The sequence below is a fragment of the Lissotriton helveticus genome, chromosome 8 (assembly GCF_964261635.1).
Source record: "Lissotriton helveticus chromosome 8, aLisHel1.1, whole genome shotgun sequence".
Taxonomy (NCBI): Eukaryota; Metazoa; Chordata; class Amphibia; order Caudata; family Salamandridae; genus Lissotriton; species Lissotriton helveticus.
This window is the reverse complement of record NC_136069.1, coordinates 1,128,392,000-1,128,410,045: the sequence shown is the minus strand read 5'-3', so window position 1 is coordinate 1,128,410,045 and position 18,046 is coordinate 1,128,392,000.

Sequence of the window (18,046 nt, the reverse complement as noted above, 5' to 3'; positions counted from 1 at the left end):
AAAAACAGCATGAATGTTAGTGTTGTCATGGGGGATCGAACTCGCACCACTGTGCCAATATAAACAAACCTGTTTCCCTTTAACTACATGGAAGTGGGATATCCCTTTAAAAATTCTAGCTACGGAACCCACCACGTGATGCCTCAACCCCACGTGGTACATTCAGAGCCACTCGGGCCGCCTTATGAGTACGGGTCAGCCTTCCCTTCGGAAGAATCATTTCCGGGAGGGACCTGACTAGAAAGTAGGTTACGGGCGGGGAGCCGCGAGTGCAGAAGTAAGTTTTTACTCGATCTTTTAAAACTCCTCTTGTACCGCTGGCAATCCCACGCTGTTTTTCTCCCGTTGTGGGTGATTGATTCACGCCTCCTCCCTTCTCTTTTCTTTATGTAGAAAGCCACCGCGTGAATCATACCCGCGTCACCCTCACCGAAGGGGCAGTTCTATGTCCCGTTTTTTGTGAGTAACTAAGATTCTTGAAGAATTACATTGTTTTTCACTGTCTTCCTTTGATTTGGAGTTTGAGAGCTGCAGAGTTATGAATTTGCATGACCCAAAAAACGGATTTTTCATGAATTATCACTCGACTGTAGTTACTAATAATAAGACGATTTAACCATATGTACAAGGCTAGTCCTGCTGAAATTTAGAGCAGGAAGTACATGCGATTTGCCCCGCAATTCACTGGCAAAGTTGGCCGGATTTGTTGCAATATTATAAATTAGAAATAATTTGCACCTGTCGACATGAGTTTAAGGACAAACCATAATTTTTTAATGTATGGTATGTGTCCCTTGTGTGACATAAAACATATGAGCTTCATTTAATGCAGATTCTTCTAGTCTATTGGACCTGAATCTGAGATCCGATTATGTGTCATTGTTTGTCTTTTTCTTTACAGGTTGCTATGATTGTTTCTGCAAATGGCATGAGATAAACATGGTTACTGATGTGTGAAATTTCACACATTTTTATAATTCATTTTTTCACATTTAGAGCCTCTCGGGCGGGTACGCCTTAGCGCGCGTATACCACCGGAGGACTAGTTATTAGGTCCTGAAGAATGCTGAGCAAAAAGCACTAAAAAAACAGCAGAAATATGTCGACCAATTTTTAGGACTCGGGTTCCCTAACTCAGAACCTTGCTTAGTCCACTCACTAATGTTTTTAACCAATGCGGGTTGACCATTATTAAAACATTTTTGAACTGGTTACAACCTACGCATTTTTTAATTTGCACCAACACACCACGTATAGTCACCTCTAATTTGGGCACTGTTCCACTCACCACATCCCGCTCCGCTGTAATCAGGCGTTGTAGCACGCTAGGGTGATATTCGGTCACCCTAGCGGGGACCCGATGATGAAGCATGTCACCAACTAGTGGTGAGTGAGGGTCCTTCAAAAAGAATAGAATTCCTCCTGTGTAAACTGTCGTCTCCAGGGGATAAGCTACGTACCGGATGGTATACCAGTGGAACAGTCAGTATCACGTGGATTAGGACTAAGACACAATACACAAGGGGAGTATCAGCTTATCCAAACCATTACCACTTAACCAGTGGAACTGAGGTTGCATTTCTCCCATGTTCTTTCAATTTTTTCACTTTTTTCACGAAGTCACTCCTTTGTTGTTTATCATGAATTAGCCTGGGGTCTAGGAGTGTCTACTCATACCCTCTCTCTCTTGTTGCTGATATACAGAGTTTTGAGCAGCAGTTTTTTTTTTTTTTCGTCTTTTGAACTACAGTTGAGTTGAAAATCCGCCTCCAATGATGGAGGAACAGGGCCTCTCTTTCTCAAGGGAAGAAGTGGATGCTATTCTGGGAGATGATTCCCTTTTCTCTGACCCCCTGTTAGCACATGCCATTTCACAGACCGGGGACTGGGAGAAGTTAGGAGAGCTTAAACGCAGCAGGATAAGGGCTATACTGCATGGAACTATGATTAAGGAATATTTGACTAATAATTCTGCTCCGAAAGGATTATTAGTAACCAATGCCCCAAGAATATTCCTGGAGGATGCTGTTTTCCGAAAAGATTGGGCACAGATCGCTTGGCACTGTACTCGGGATTGGGGCATCCTAATTATAAAAACAGCACTTAGACTTTCGGAAGCACTCATGATTGAGATACAGGCTACAGAGGCTCACTTTAAAGCGACCATCACTGGGTATAAAAAAAGACTGGACGAGCTCAACAAAGAACAAAATGAGTTCAGAGAAAACCTAGCCCAGTCTAAATCTCAAAAATTGCTAAAAGACCTTAAGAGATGGTCTTATGCTAAAGTGTACCCCTATTCTACACCAGATTTCGTCCCTCCCACGAATGCTGGGTATAACTCAGACTCCTCAGTAGATTCCAAAAATAGTGGGTCTAGCTCAGATAGCACTGGGAAAAGGGGAAGAGGAAGGGGTAGAGGTAGAGGGAGGGGACGGGGCTACCAACAATTTGCAACAGATCCACATCCCTCTATCTGGAATGTACCATTCCATCAACAAGGGGTTGGCCCTTATAACCAGAACCCTTTCCAACCATTTCCACCGATGATGGGCTGGAACCCCCATTTCATGCCATACCCACCAATGAACCAGCAGGGATACCCGCATCCTTTTCAGGACAGAGGCAGGCGGGGCAACCGGTGGAGACAAAAAGGAAACAACCAAGTGCACTGGGAACAACCGGAGAGCACAGGGGATGCTTCCAAGACAACAGCGGGAGACCAGAGACCAGGCCCCAGCAATATGAAAGCCTAGTGGTGAATCTTTCGTCCCACAAACTCTCAACGGCAGAAAACACTGTCCTAGAGAAAGGACTGGGGTTTATTCCAACACCCCGACTCGATCGTTTCAAACTCCATTGTGAGTTAAGCCAGTTCTTCAGAAAACTACGACTAAAGAACTATTTTGAGTCTGTTGGAACAGATCAAACAACAGGATTAGAAAGTGACACCGATTTCAAGTTGAAATCCAACTTTATGCCCCCCACACACACAGTCGCACCCGAGATTCTGGCCTTTGAGCAGGCAGTATTCAAAGAAGTTGAACAGATACAGGAACCAATGCCCTTTAAAAATCTAACTGCAGAGGAGTTCAAAGCGATTCAAACTTTGAAGAAAAACAGCAAGATCATTATCAAAGGAGCTGATAAGGGGGGTGGCATCGTCATCCTCAATAAAGATGACTACGATGTAGAATGCCTACGCCTGTTGAATAATGCCACTAATTATATCCCCCTAATGGTGGATCCGACGGATGATCCCTGAGATGAAATTTGCGAATTGGTGTCGACAGCTGAAAGGGATGGTTACATTACGAAGAAAGAGGCTGATTTCCTAACAACTTCTGAAGGACGGGTACCCTATTTTTACATACTACCTAAAATTCATAAGCAAAGGTTACCCCCTCCTGGAAGACCTATAGTTTCTGGTCTAGGATCACTGCTCGAACCCCTTTCAAAATACTGCGATTTTTTCTTACGACCCATCATACAATCGACGAGTACCTATTTGAAGGATACGAAAAGCTTTCTGTCACTACTAAACTCAATCACCCTACCCAACGATCGTTGCTTTCTTGTCTCAATGGACATTGAGAGTTTGTATACCTGTATCCCACAGGATGAGACCATTAAGGTTGTGAAAGAAGCCCTGGAGAGAACACCTTGGGAGTATGCCACATCGAAGGGATTTGTAATTGAATGTGCTACCCTTGCCTTGAAACGTAATTTCTTCGAGCATGATGGCAAGATCTACCTACAAGCCACAGGGACATCTATGGGAAGTACTTTTGCTCCATCAGTGGCGGGCCTATATGTCTTCGATTTTGAGTCCAAATACATCCTGAGCGCCCAGAACCCGTTTGGTGACAACATCATCATGTGGCAGCGCTACATAGATGACGTTTTTTTGATTTGGCAAGGCGATGAGGCGGTTTTGTTAAATTTTTTTGCATGGCTCAACAGGCGTGATGATCATTTGAGATTCACCCACGAATACTCCAGAGATCAATTGACTTTTTTGGACGTCAAAATCAGTAGGAAGGATAATCGGCTTGAGACTACCACCTTCTACAAGCCCACTGCTAAAAACAATTTGCTGCATTTTACCAGCTACCACCCGAGAGCCCTACGGGAGAATCTCCCGTATGGGCAATATTTAAGGATACGTCGGAATTGCAGTAACCTTACTGATTTTAAATCACAAGCCAATGCATTGACCACCAAACTGCAAAACAGAGGATATCCGCAAGGGATACTCAATAAGAGTCTCAAGAGGGCTCGCAACCAACAGAGGGACACTTTGTTGGAAGACAATGCCCCTAAAGAGAAGGAGGAGATTCCTTTAACATGCGTAACTACTTATAGCTCACTATCCAACGCAGTGAGTAAAAGCATCAAGAAAAACTGGAAGATCATAACCAGTAATAAAACAAATTGGAAAAAACCTTTACTTTCCTACAAGAGAGCAACCAGTCTGAAGGACTCTTTGGTCCACACAAGACCAAGAACTGAGAGGACCACTGATTCCACACCAAGCGTCCTCAATGCATGGGGTCTCCCACCGGTGAAAGGCCATTTTTCATGTGGAAATTGCAACGTGTGCCACCTGACTTCAAACACTAAATACCTGGATTTGATAGATGGCACACGTTGGGAACAACGAAGCCACACCAACTGTAACACCACCAATGTGGTGTATCTTATAACATGTAAATGTGGTCTTCAATACGTGGGAATGACTACACGGCGTGTTAAAATCAGAATTTGTGAACACAGAAGTAACGTACGGTGTAAAAAAACTACCACAAAACTCACCGTGCACTTCCTTCATGCTGGTCATACCCCCAATGACTTACAGTGGACCATTTTAGAACATCAAGAATTTGGGTCCGAGGCGTCACTTTTTGAACGAGAGCAACGTTGGGTGTACCGCCTTGGAACAAATAGGGTCGGCCTCAATGATGATATACCTTGGGGGAGTGTCCTACGTAGATAAAAGATCAAGATCAGGTCTGTTGTCACCCATCACGTAACCTCCTACCCATGTAACAGTGAACCTCTATACCAAGACACACATTGGACCCTTATCGTCTCTTAATATGAGATCTAGGTTGAGATATTGGTGAATGCCTTACTGGGTATTAAGGTTTTCTCAAAAGAAATTCTTTCTTTCCTTCTAAACACGCTCAATGCATGAACAACACTCGGATGATTCCGGTCCCATTCCCACTTGAAGTAATTTTTCTAATTAAGTGCACACTACTAACTAGGGCATTACGATAATATTTGCACTTGTAGCATGGTGTGGGCACCGGGGATCGAACTCGCACTACAGTGCTAGTGTAAACAAATCTGTTTCCCTTTAAACACATGGAAGTGGGATATGACTTTAAAACTTTGGCTACGGAACGCACCACGTGATTTCACAACTCTACATGGTGCGCTCTGAGTCACTTGGGCCGACACGTGAGAACGGACGATTCCGGTTCCAACAATGTAATCCTGTTTGAAGCAGTAAATTTTCCAATTAAGTGCAACCACTAACTAGGGCACTACAATAAAAAACAGCATGAATGTTAGTGTTGTCATGGGGGATCGAACTCGCACCACTGTGCCAATATAAACAAACCTGTTTCCCTTTAACTACATGGAAGTGGGATATCCCTTTAAAAATTCTAGCTACGGAACCCACCACGTGATGCCTCAACCCCACGTGGTACATTCAGAGCCACTCGGGCCGCCTTATGAGTACGGGTCAGCCTTCCCTTCGGAAGAATCATTTCCGGGAGGGACCTGATTAGAAAGTAGGTTACGGGCGGGGAGCCGCGAGTGCAGAAGTAAGTTTTTACTTGATCTTTTAAAACTGCTCTTGTACCGCTGGCAATCCCACGCTGTTTTTCTCCCGTTGTGGGTGATTGATTCACGCCTCCTCCCTTCTCTTTTCTTTATGTAGAAAGCCACCGCGTGAATCATACCAGCGTCACCCTCACCGAAGGGGCAGTTCTATGTCCCGTTTTTTGTGAGTAACTAAGATTCTTGAAGAATTACATTATTTTTCACTGTCTTCCTTTGATTTGGAGTTTGAGAGCTGCAGAGTTATGTATTTGCATGACCCAAAAAACGGATTTTTCATGAATTATCACTCGACTGTAGTTACTAATAATAAGACGATTTAACCATATGTACAAGGCTAGTCCTGCTGAAATTTAGAGCAGGAAGTACATGCGATTTGCCCCGCAATTCACTGGCAAAGTTGGCCGGATTTGTTGCAATATTATAAATTAGAAATAATTTGCACCTGTCGACATGAGTTTAAGGACAAACCATAATTTTTTTATGTATGGTATGTGTCCCTTGTGTGACATAAAACATATGAGCTTCATTTAATGCAGCTTCTTCTAGTCTATTGGACCTGAATCTGAGATCCGATTATGTGTCATTGTTTGTCTTTTTCTTTACAGGTTGCTATGATTGTTTCTGCAAATGGCATGAGATAAACATGGTTACTGATGTGTGAAATTTCACACATTTTTATAATTCATTTTTTCACATTTAGAGCCTCTCGGGCGGGTACGCCTTAGCGCGCGTATACCACCGGAGGACTAGTTATTAGGTCCTGAAGAATGCTGAGCAAAAAGCACTAAAAAAACAGCAGAAACATGTCGACCAATTTTTAGGACTCGGGTTCCCTAACTCAGAACCTTGCTTAGTCCACTCACTAATGTTTTTAACCAATGCGGGTTGACCATTATTAAAAATTTTTTGAACTGGTTACAACCTACGCATTTTTTAATTTGCACCAACACACCACGTATAGTCACCTCTAATTTGGGCACTGTTCCACTCACCACATCCCGCTCCGCTGTAATCAGGCGTTGTAGCACGCTAGGGTGATATTCGGTCACCCTAGCGGGGACCCGATGATGAAGCATGTCACCAACTAGTGGTGAGTGAGGGTCCTTCAAAAAGAATAGAATTCCTCCTGTGTAAACTGTCGTCTCCAGGGGATAAGCTACGTACCGGATGGTATACCAGTGGAACAGTCAGTATCACGTGGATTAGGACTAAGACACAATACACAAGGGGAGTATCAGCTTATCCAAACCATTACCACTTAACCAGTGGAACTGAGGTTGCATTTCTCCCATGTTCTTTCAATTTTTTCACTTTTTTCACGAAGTCACTCCTTTGTTGTTTATCATGAATTAGCCTGGGGTCTAGGAGTGTCTACTCATACCCTCTCTCTCTTGTTGCTGATATACATCTCAAATTACATCACATTTATTGTATTAGTTATCTTATATTAATGCATATTATAAATTATTTCACATTTATATTTGATATTAAAATATTTGTAATCTTGTTTTAAACAATAATGCACTTAAGTATTTTTCCATGAACTGTCCCAAAGGGATATCTTCACCCCAGTGGCACAGATCTCTATCTGCATGTGAAAAGGTTACTGCAAGCTATGTTAGACTCATACATTTAAATGTAGATGTCTCCACCCTTGAATTGAGGAGGTGGTGTCATATAAGAATACATATAGATATAAATCTGGACTTGGTAAGGCTGAATAGCACAAAAGTGTAGATGTAAAGCCTGGGGCAGATATATGAAAAAGCAGTGTCACCCTTTTGTAATGAGATGGTGTGCAAGAGCGACACGACCCTTGCGGTTGATTTATCAAGCCACACTAGTCCACCTTTCGTGACTTGATGTTGCCTGATAAATCTAGAATAATGCAGCGTAAATCGATGTGCTGCGTTACTCTGCCCCAAAGAGGTGTTTCATGGGTGGAGCGTGGGTATTCCCACGCATCCACCCGTAGATTTTGCTGCATTTCCAGATTTACTATTACTGGTAAACATAGGAATCCATTCAAATGTTGCGCCTCCCCAGGTGAGGTGTAACGTACAGAAATTTCTTTATTCCTCCTTGCTACTTCCTCTGTCTAAGTGTGTTCTGTACACATAGAAAGAGGAATATGCTTCATGGGATTGTTCTTGTAATGGAACATGTCCCTTTGTGCACAAAAACAAACCTGTTTACTATGCAGGCACCCTTACACCAAGGTACAAGGGTGCCTGCATTGACTGTAGGCAGCATATTATGTGCTAGCGCTGGGAAAGTACAGGAATGCACAAAATATTGTTAATTACGGTGCATTCCTGCGCTTTTCCTATCATGCAAGGCGACTTGCTGCTCTGCATGATTATTTGTTAGATATGCCCCCTAGTATGCACATTTTCTTTCTAAGTTCACAACAGCATGTTATGTCCATGAGCAAATCAGGCAAGCACATAGCCTCCGTTAGCTTCTAGCACAACTTCAATCATGTACTATGATAGAAAGAAACAGAGTCATATTCTCTGTATTTGTTTGGCTTTTTCTCCCCTAAAGGTTGGAGTGAGCAAGTTCTTTGTATGGAGTAGGGTTCAATGTTGACATGGTATTACTGATTTTCACTATTGATGATGATGCCCCTCAAAGGAAACTTTTATATTTCTGGGGAGGGAGAAAGATAGGCTGCTCCCCCCTGGAGTCTATAAATCTGAGTCACTGTGAAGTGCTAATTTGCAAATCTATCGTTTGTCATTGGGTACGCCAGGCGTGCCTGGAGTGTGCAGCAAGAACCTGATATGTTCAAAACCTCTCCAGATCTACATGTTGAGGAGTATGCTCCCACAACCTGCTATGTTAGAGAACTCTCATAGGCAATATATTGAGGAGTTTGCAGCCAAAACACAAAAAATACTCTTTCAGTACCTAGATCTAGCATTCTGCCAATTGTGGTGTGAATCTATTCAGAGGTTTAGGTTGTAACTGTGTATAAATTTCCTATCGGTAGATGAATGGGCAAAACAAGTTTTTGAACCCCATTTTTTGTGAGCCCCCGCTTCATGGATCAACCCGAAACTTGCCATGTGCGGACTAGGAAAAGAAGGACAAGTTTTTGGGAAAGTTTTGTATATATAGTTATATACATATATCCACCAAAGAAGTTGCCTGCTATGGAGGGAGCCACACGACAGGTGAAGCTTTGCCATCAATATTTATTGCAGGGTACAGCGAGGAAACAGCCTTGAATCATATAGATATTGTCCAGTTTCACCTGACGCGTTTCGTGTGAAGTTGCACTTCTTCAAAGGCACCTGGAAAAGTGAATGACACGGCATCAGTACCGCTATTTCAGCCAAACATCCCACCATTGTGGGCGTGGCCTCTCTAGGCCTTCTGGACGTTGTAGTTCATTGTTTTACTCAAGTGAGCTGCCATGTCACTACTTGAATGTCAATTGTGTAAAAAAGCCCCAGTGGGTTGTGATGCAGGGCTTGGGTCCTCGCTTGCATAGTGATTCCTACAACAACCGGCACCTGTCCCATAAGCAGCGGTGTCAGTTGGCATTGCTGCAGGATGCTGAAAACAGCAACGGGGATCTCTCCGCGACCCAGGCTGAGCCGCACAAAATGCACCAAAGAAGTTGCCTGCTATGGAGGGAGCCACAAGACAGGTGAGTCTTTGCCATCAATATTTATTGCAGGGTACAGCGTGGAAACAGCCTTGAATCACATAGGTATTGTCCAGTTTCACCTGACGCGTTTCGTGCGAAGTTGCACTTCTTCAAAGGCACCTGGAAAAGTGGATGACACAGCATCAGTACCGCTATTTCAGCCAAACATCCCACCATAGTGGGCGTGGCCTCTCTAGGCCTTCTGGACGTTGTAGTTCATTGTTTTACTCAAGTGAGCTGCCATGTCACTACTTGAATGTCAATTGTGTAAAAAAGCCCCAGTGGGTTGTGATGCAGGGCTTGGGTCCTCGCTTGCACAGTGATTCCTACAACAACCGGCACCTGTCCCATAAGCAGCGGCGTCAGTTGGCGTCGCTGCAGGATGCCGAAAACAGCAACGGGGCTCTCTCCGCGACCCAGGCTGAGCCGCACAAAATCCACCAAAGAAGTTGCCTGCTATGGAGGGAGCAACACGACAGGTGAGTCTTTGCCATCAATATTTATTGCAGGGTACAGCGTGGAAACAGCCTTGAATCACATAGGTATTTTCCAGTTTCACCTGACGCGTTTCGTGCGAGGTTGCACTTCTTCCAAGGCACCTGGAAAAGTGAATGACATGGCATCAGTACCGCTATTTCAGCCAAACATCCCGCCATAGTGGGCGTGGCCTCTCTAGGCCTTCTGGACGTTGTAGTTCATTGTTTTACTCAAGTGAGCTGCCATGTCACTACTTGAATGTCAATTGTGTAAAAAAGCCCCAGTGGGTTGTGATGCAGGTGCTTGGGTCCTTGCTTGCACAGTGATTCCTACAACAACCGGCACCTGTCCCATAAGCAGCGGCCTCAGTTGGTGTCGCTGCAGGATGCCGAAAACATGAACGGGGCTCTCTCCGCGACCCAGGCTGAGCCGCACAAAATCCACCAAAGAAGTTGCCTGCTATGGAGGGAGCCACACGACAGGTGAGTCTTTGCCATCAATATTTATTGCAGGGTACAGCGTGGAAACAGCCTTGAATCACATAGGTATTTTCCAGTTTCACCTGACGCGTTTCGTGCGAGGTTGCACTTCTTCCAAGGCACCTGGAAAAGTGAATGACATGGCATCAGTACCGCTATTTCAGCCAAACATCCCGCCATAGTGGGCGTGGCCTCTCTAGGCCTTCTGGACGTTGTAGTTCATTGTTTTACTCAAGTGAGCTGCCATGTCACTACTTCAATGTCAATTGTGTAAAAATGCCCCAGTGGGTTGTGATGCAGGGCTTGGGTCCTCACTTGCACAGTGATTCCTACAACAACCGGCACCTGTCCCATAAGCAGCGGCGTCAGTTGGCGTCACTGCAGGATGCCAAAGACAGCAACGGGGCTCTCTCCGCGACCCAGGCTGAGCCGCACAAAATCCACCAAAGAAGTTGCACAGTGGCAAAGTGAGCAAGGGACTCTTGTCTGAGCATACCCTGCCAACTTATGGCGAACAAAGCGGTACAAAAAGGGGTGGTGATTCAAGCAAGCCTAGCTAAAGACGGCGAAAATGCCAGAAACCGGTCCTAGGAAGCTTGTGTCCGGTCCAGGGAAGGCATGGCTTTGCAGTTCGGGCTGGACTGTTCCCATGAGGCATAGGGTCAGACCGATTTGAATATAGCCATATCTGAACTGGGGTGGCAGAGAGGGCTAAAGAACGGTGTTGGATTAAACCCAGATCTGTTGACTGGGTGTGAGTTTTTGATTGGTTCAGATGCTCCGTCCATCACCATCCCCTTTTGTACCGCTTTGTTCGCCATAAGTTGGCAGGGTATGCTCAGACGTGAGTCCCTTGCTCACTTTGCCACTGAAATCAAGCAAGCCTGGCTGAAGACGGCTGCAATGCCAGCAATCAGTCCAAGGAAGCTTGTTTCCGGTCCAGGGAAGGCATGGCTTGGCAGTTCGGGCTGGATTGTTCCCATGAGGCACAGGGTCAGACTGATTTGCATATGGCCATGTCTGAAATGGGGTGGCAGAGAGGGCTAAAGAACGGTGATGGATTAAACCCAGATCTGTTGACTGGGTGTGAGTGTTTGATTGGTTCAGGTGCTCCATCCATCACCACCCCCTTTTGTACCAACAGCTTAGACAGCGGCACATAACTGAAGCACACACTACAAGACCCACAAACCAGCGCAGACTCATTTGAGTCGCCCTTTGGAGGGCTCATATTTTTAAGTGGGAGGTGTGGCCTCTATCCCAAAATGACTGTTGCGCCGCTGAAGAGTGCAAGTAGCACGAAACGCGTCCGGCGTGAATCGACATGCATGCTGTAAACTGGATCTGCTCGCCGATCCGGCTTTTACCTCATGAAGGTTGCCGCAGTGGATATCAGAGTGCGTGTGCCCCCCTTCCCTGAGCTGCTTTGACTTCCGGGACCCCATCCCCCGGGGCCTGCATTTCTTACTGGTGGGTGCCCTGGTGCCCACTCAAGGCAACGCAGCATCATGCAGCGGGAGCCAACATTGCTCATGCCTGCCTGCAGGGAGCAGCTGCTTTCTCCAGGTAGGAGCAATATTTTCATCTGTTTCTCTGCTCGAAATAAATGTGGGCAGGGAAAGAGACTCACCTCTGCTCCGAGTCAGAGTGAGTATTGTGAAAGCTCTGGCCCACTGTCAGCAGACTTTACATTTGCTGTCTTGTGGTGGGAGATTAAAACAATTTCTGCCAGGCAGGAACAAACACAGGAAACCACTGTGTGTCCCGGGGGTGGTGTATTCATGCACAATATTTTCCCATTGGATCGTGACTATGAGCCATGTACATAATAAAAGTAATGCAAATATTAAAGAATCAATACAAAATTAGTTTTGGATTCTGGCGGGGTTACATTTACCACTCTCAATCCAGTCTAAATAATTGTAGAGAAAGTGTAGCACTTCAGAGGGGTTAGATTTAATATTCTCGCTCTACTCTAAGCAAGAGTAGGGAAAAGTTGGACTTCAGAGGGGTTATATTTACTATTCGCACTCCATTTCAGAGTGATTATACCTAACATTCAAACCCCTAATAATTTTGAACAAAACCTTTAAAAACTCAATAGCAGAAAATAATTAAATCATATTATATGGAAAGAAATATACATTGTATAATTGAAGAACAAACAAAAACTGAACATTTTAAATTAAACTTAATAAACCTCCACATTAATAAAAATAAAATTCATTTACATACCTATAAACAACAAACACACACAAATATAATATTTACAAACATATTATAATGCTGCTAAAACAAACGTAATAAAAATAACAAATTTAACAAACAGCACCAGCAGAAAGTATTGAATAATTAAAATAAAAGAAATAATTTACTATATTAAGTGAACAATAAAAATGCATAATTAATGATCAATTACTCAATTAAATATAATGAACAATTTCTTAAAACTAATTTTAACTTCAATAACTTTCCACCATATACTTCTGCAAACCCAACAGCCATCTACTAAAATATAAATATTTAACAAAAAATGTAAAGTTAAAATATATATTTACATAACGAATATTCAATTAAATGTTTAATTCACAATACCAAATTGATTAGCAATACATTTACATTAATTATCATTTAATTAACTTCCCATCCTATTCCCCTACAAACCCAACAACCTGCTCCTAGTATATAAATGATTAACAAACATAAAACAATTTAACTATTTGCTGTGTATGGCTCTTATATCTTTGCAATTCATAGCACAAGTAGCAGAACACCTCATGCGCTACGAACCTCAGAATACCAAGAGCCCTGAAGGTTTCTTCTAAGAGAAACCCTAGAGTTCTTCATCAAGACTGGCCCGGGAAACATCCGGTTTGCATAGCTAATGGGCCAGGGGACTTGTAGCTACCAGGAACATCACTCTGCCCCAAAAGGAGGGGCTTTAAGGAAGGGTTCGGCAGCAGTCCCTTGCACAACAAGGTACTATTTTAAATCAAGTGAAAGAATGAACAATTTATTCTGATAGCCTATCTGTGAGTTAGCTCATTGCTGAACATTGTCTATACACTTTTTTCGCAATATCTTTTTTATTTAGGTATTGTGCCACAAAGTTTGCGGGGTTGTGGGACTGTTCCTCTTTTTAATTGTTTTTATGTGCCTAGGACACATTTCTTGGCCAATGCCCTATTGGTGCAGTTTGCACACAAACTGTGTTGTTATATTGTTATTGGTCTGAATATTAGACCCCTATTTTTTTTCTTATTATTTGTTTTCTGCTCAGTGCAGGTATTATGGGCCTGTGCAAAGCAACAGAGTCGGCTACTGGAGCTCGGACTCATCCTTCTACAATTAAGAAGCCTAGAATGTCACTTTAAACAAGAATTACCTCTTGATAGTAGAGGCTGAATCCATTATTGGTAATAATAGTTCACCCACAGGGCCCTTAAGGAAAGCATTAACAAAACGTTAAGCATGCTACACTTACTCTCCCTGGTATGTTAAAAAAGAAAGTGTTGCGAACTCAGTAGCCAGAGAAATCTTTGCATCTAAGATTACACTTCTGAGAGCTAGCAGCGATGATACCAATCACATAGCTACACCCCATATTTATCATACTCCTCTCATATAGCCAAATGTAAATTGCAACAATCGCTTACCTCCCTCAACCCACTCCAGATATCCCTGGGATTTTCTCTGAGCTGCTATATCAGGGCACTGCCTCAGAGATATTGAAATCAGCAAAGATCACCGTCAAGATCCCCTTTGGGAGATGGGAGTTGAGATAGGGGGATTAAAAACAATACAATCAAGCATCTGCTGGCGGTTGTTATAGAGACCAAAATGGATGGTGTGTGTAACTGTGGAGCGAAAGGCCTGGAGAATTCCTCAATCACAAATATCCCTCTAAACCATGTTAAAGGACAAGCGGGTTCATACAAAAGATGTGATGCCAGGCCAGCTCAGGGCACCATGAACGCTAAAGCCAAACGAGACTCATGGACTCCAGGCCAGACATCATTCTGCTCCGGGCCCCACTCTAGTCCACAAAACCCTAGTGGACATCCAACTAGAGATATCATCATTCCCCGCATAGTACACAACACTCGATATCTAGGTAGAACTTGCAGGATCTCCAAAAATGTATGGCCCCCTGTAGAAAAAAAAACATTCCTCAATTAAATAGGATTTCTACCATAATTCACCAAAAATCAATTTACCTTCCCCAGGTCAGATTTGTATGCCCAATGTCCTCAAACTTCCTTTGCTATTGAGACATGAGGATGAGGATTCCCTGATAAATAAGGTAATTCATAGGATCTGCCAAGCAAGAGGCTGTAGTTCCATAATTATGGATGCCATCTCCCATACTAGATGATAACCTGTTCATGGCTCTGAACTTCAACCCATCAAATTGACATTCATTGATAGGAAAGCAGCAGATATCTTGGTAGCCCTTGATGCTAGGACGTGCCCTTCAAATGGCTCATCTATCCAGTTCAAATATTCTCAGACTGATCTAAGCTGAGCTAAACCAAATCTAAGATCAAATCCTCCAATTGACAAAGACTCTCTTTTGGGTAACTTGAACTGACTTTGGAACATGAACTTAGGTCCACAAACAGGGGAATGAAATCAGATAGCAGAGGGACATCCACATATAACAAGCCTAATTAGGAGAGTGCATTGATTATATAAGAGTTGATTTAAAACTATAGTACAAGGTGAATGAAATGTTAGTCACCCCAAGAATTGAGAGCAATCATATGCCCATCTGTCTTCAACTTCTTTTTTGGGAGAACACGCCCCGATGTAGCTGTCACACATGGTAATTAGAGACTTGCAGCAAATTAACAACAAGTGGAAGCTTAATTGACATCAAGCTGGAGCTCGGCACGACAACTTGTTTACCATTAATCTAGGTCTCGTAACTGCCACCCTTAACCTTGACGCATTGTTGGCCAAATATATAAATATAAAAGATGCCATTAGCATCCATACATGCTTCATTGATTGTCAAGTGACTCTCTTCCAAGCTCTCTCTCCTCAAACTTTTAGTAAACCCTGCAAGCGCAATAAAATCAATAGATGGTTTAATAAAGCTTATAGACAGGCAAGATGGTAGCTAGTGTCAGCTATTATATCTAAGACCCCACAGCTAATAAAATATATAAGGAAACTCTACAAACATACCCAGCAACAGGCAAAAGGGAGTGGAACAATGTTAGATGGTATGACATACTCAAATTAGGCACTGATGAAGATCACTGAAAGTTTTGGGCACTTGTGTCGTAGGGGGATGGAGAGGCTAGACGTCAACCATTGAATCATATACCATAATTCCCTTGGTTTGACCATTTCTAAGCTCCATACTCTGACAGCTCTCAGGATTCCATGAGTCTAGACCCAATAGAGCTTGATACTACACAAGATGCTCTCAATTTGACCTAAATGACATTAGATCTGCCTTTGATGCCTTCATAAGTTGTAAAGCACCCAGACCTGATGGCATTCCTGGTGATATCTTTATCAGTGATAGGGCTAAGTGGGCTAAGTATATACTAGAATTATCAAATGCAATTGTGAGGGGTGCACCCATTCTCAACTCCTGGAAAGGAGCTGCGGCCATGCCCATCCACAAAAAGGGAGATAGAAGACTGCCCTCATACTATAGACCTATAGGCTTAATAGACACAATTCAAAATGTGTTCTGTCAGGTGATCTTGGGAGCAATGCACGATTGGATTGATGAAAATGACATTCTTTCCATGCTACAGACTGGTTTTCGGAGGAAAGCGAGCACCATAGACCAGGTTTTCCATTTCTTGGCTATGTTCTGGAAGATGGTCCAGATCTGCAGGGGCCACTTATCTGTGGCCTTTGTGAATTTGAAATCCACTTCCAACCTAGTTCCTTGTCTCAAGCTGTGGCAGGTGTTGCAGAACATGGGTATGGCTGCAGTCCTTCTCTCCATCCTTACACGGCTTCATGAGGGCAACTATACTAGTTTTAGGTGGGGGGATCAGGGACAGCTTACCGATCCCATTTTGATCAACAAGGGTGTCCAGCAGGGGGGTGTCCTGGCCCCTATCTTAGTTTCCTAATACCTAAATGATGTTGTCCAGTTTCTTTCTAAATGTGCACGTTCTATTGCTGGTTTGATAACACCCACATTACTCTTTACCGATGACATTGTGTTAGTGTCAATACATTTTGTTCCTCACGAGGTTTGGTAGTAAATTCCACCAAAGCAAAGTTTATAACTATCAATCAGCATAAGGAGGGATGATGCATCTGGGGGGCTGTGAAATTGAGAAAGAAGAGGCCTTTGATTATCTAGGCATTAGACTGACACCCAAACTGTCTTGGAAGCCACACATAGAGCTTCACTTAAGCACAACCAAATTGCAGGCACTATTTCAAAATAGGACTGTGCATCATACACCAACCCAGTAACTCCTGTGTTACTTTATGATGCAAAGGCAGTGGGAACAGCACCTTATGGCACTGAGATTGGGGCTACCAAAACATGTCTGGGTTAATCAAAACTGAAATTAATTTTCAGAGAAACTTAGTCATGCTCTCAGGCAGCACCTGATATGGAGAGGAGGTTAATATTAGACAAATCAAGAATTAGACTTGTTTTGTTTTTGAGGAGGTTGGGGGCCACACCAGAACCAGCCCCCTATGCTAGAGCTTTGCAAGAACTCACAGAGCTGGATAAGTTCCACAAGATTGAGTGGCTAAATAACATCACAGAACTACTGGATTCTTGGTGACTTTCCAATTTGTGGGACTTTTCTCCAGCTGTCCGCCTCCCCAAAGAAAACAAACAAAGAGATATACTGGTCTTGAGTCGACCAGAATACAGCCAACACTATGAAAGGAGACACACTGACCAATAAATGTATTATGTTCAAGGCCCATAGTACCCCCGAATCCTACCTAGATTTCATCGCAGACCCCATTGACAGGAAGCTTTACATCCTGTTTAGGTTTGGAACTTGGCCTCCTAACACATTCATGGCCAAATGGTCACTATCTGCTACATTGGTCCCAATATGTCCAGCTTGTAATGCTTTCATCGAAACTGTTGTGCATGTCATGGTTGTTTGTCGAATCTATACACGACTGATGTTGTCTTGGATTAAACGAGTCTGCTCCCAGGAGATATATTGAAGCTTTAAGAATCCTAAGAAAAGATCCTAGTCCACTGTTTGCCTGTGCAGTAGTCATATTTCTGGGAAGGGCATGGTTCCTAAGACAGAAAGCTATGGTAACCATCGCCCAAAATCCATAGCTTATGTAGCTTTGAAAGCTTCTAAATAAGGAACCATTACCGTCTATTGTGTTCTACATACCAACTCACAAATGTCAGGATTTCACTTCAGTACACATAGCGGACCCACATGTGGTTTTTGTACAACAAGCGTGTAGTCTAAATATGGTTGTTCCTTACCAGCCCTCCCCGATTGATTTTTGGTTTTGGCAGACAGGCTAACTAGCACTTTAAAATCACCATTTTATACTAGTCTTGTAGATCTGATCATATTATATTGTTTTACTCAAGCAAAAGGTC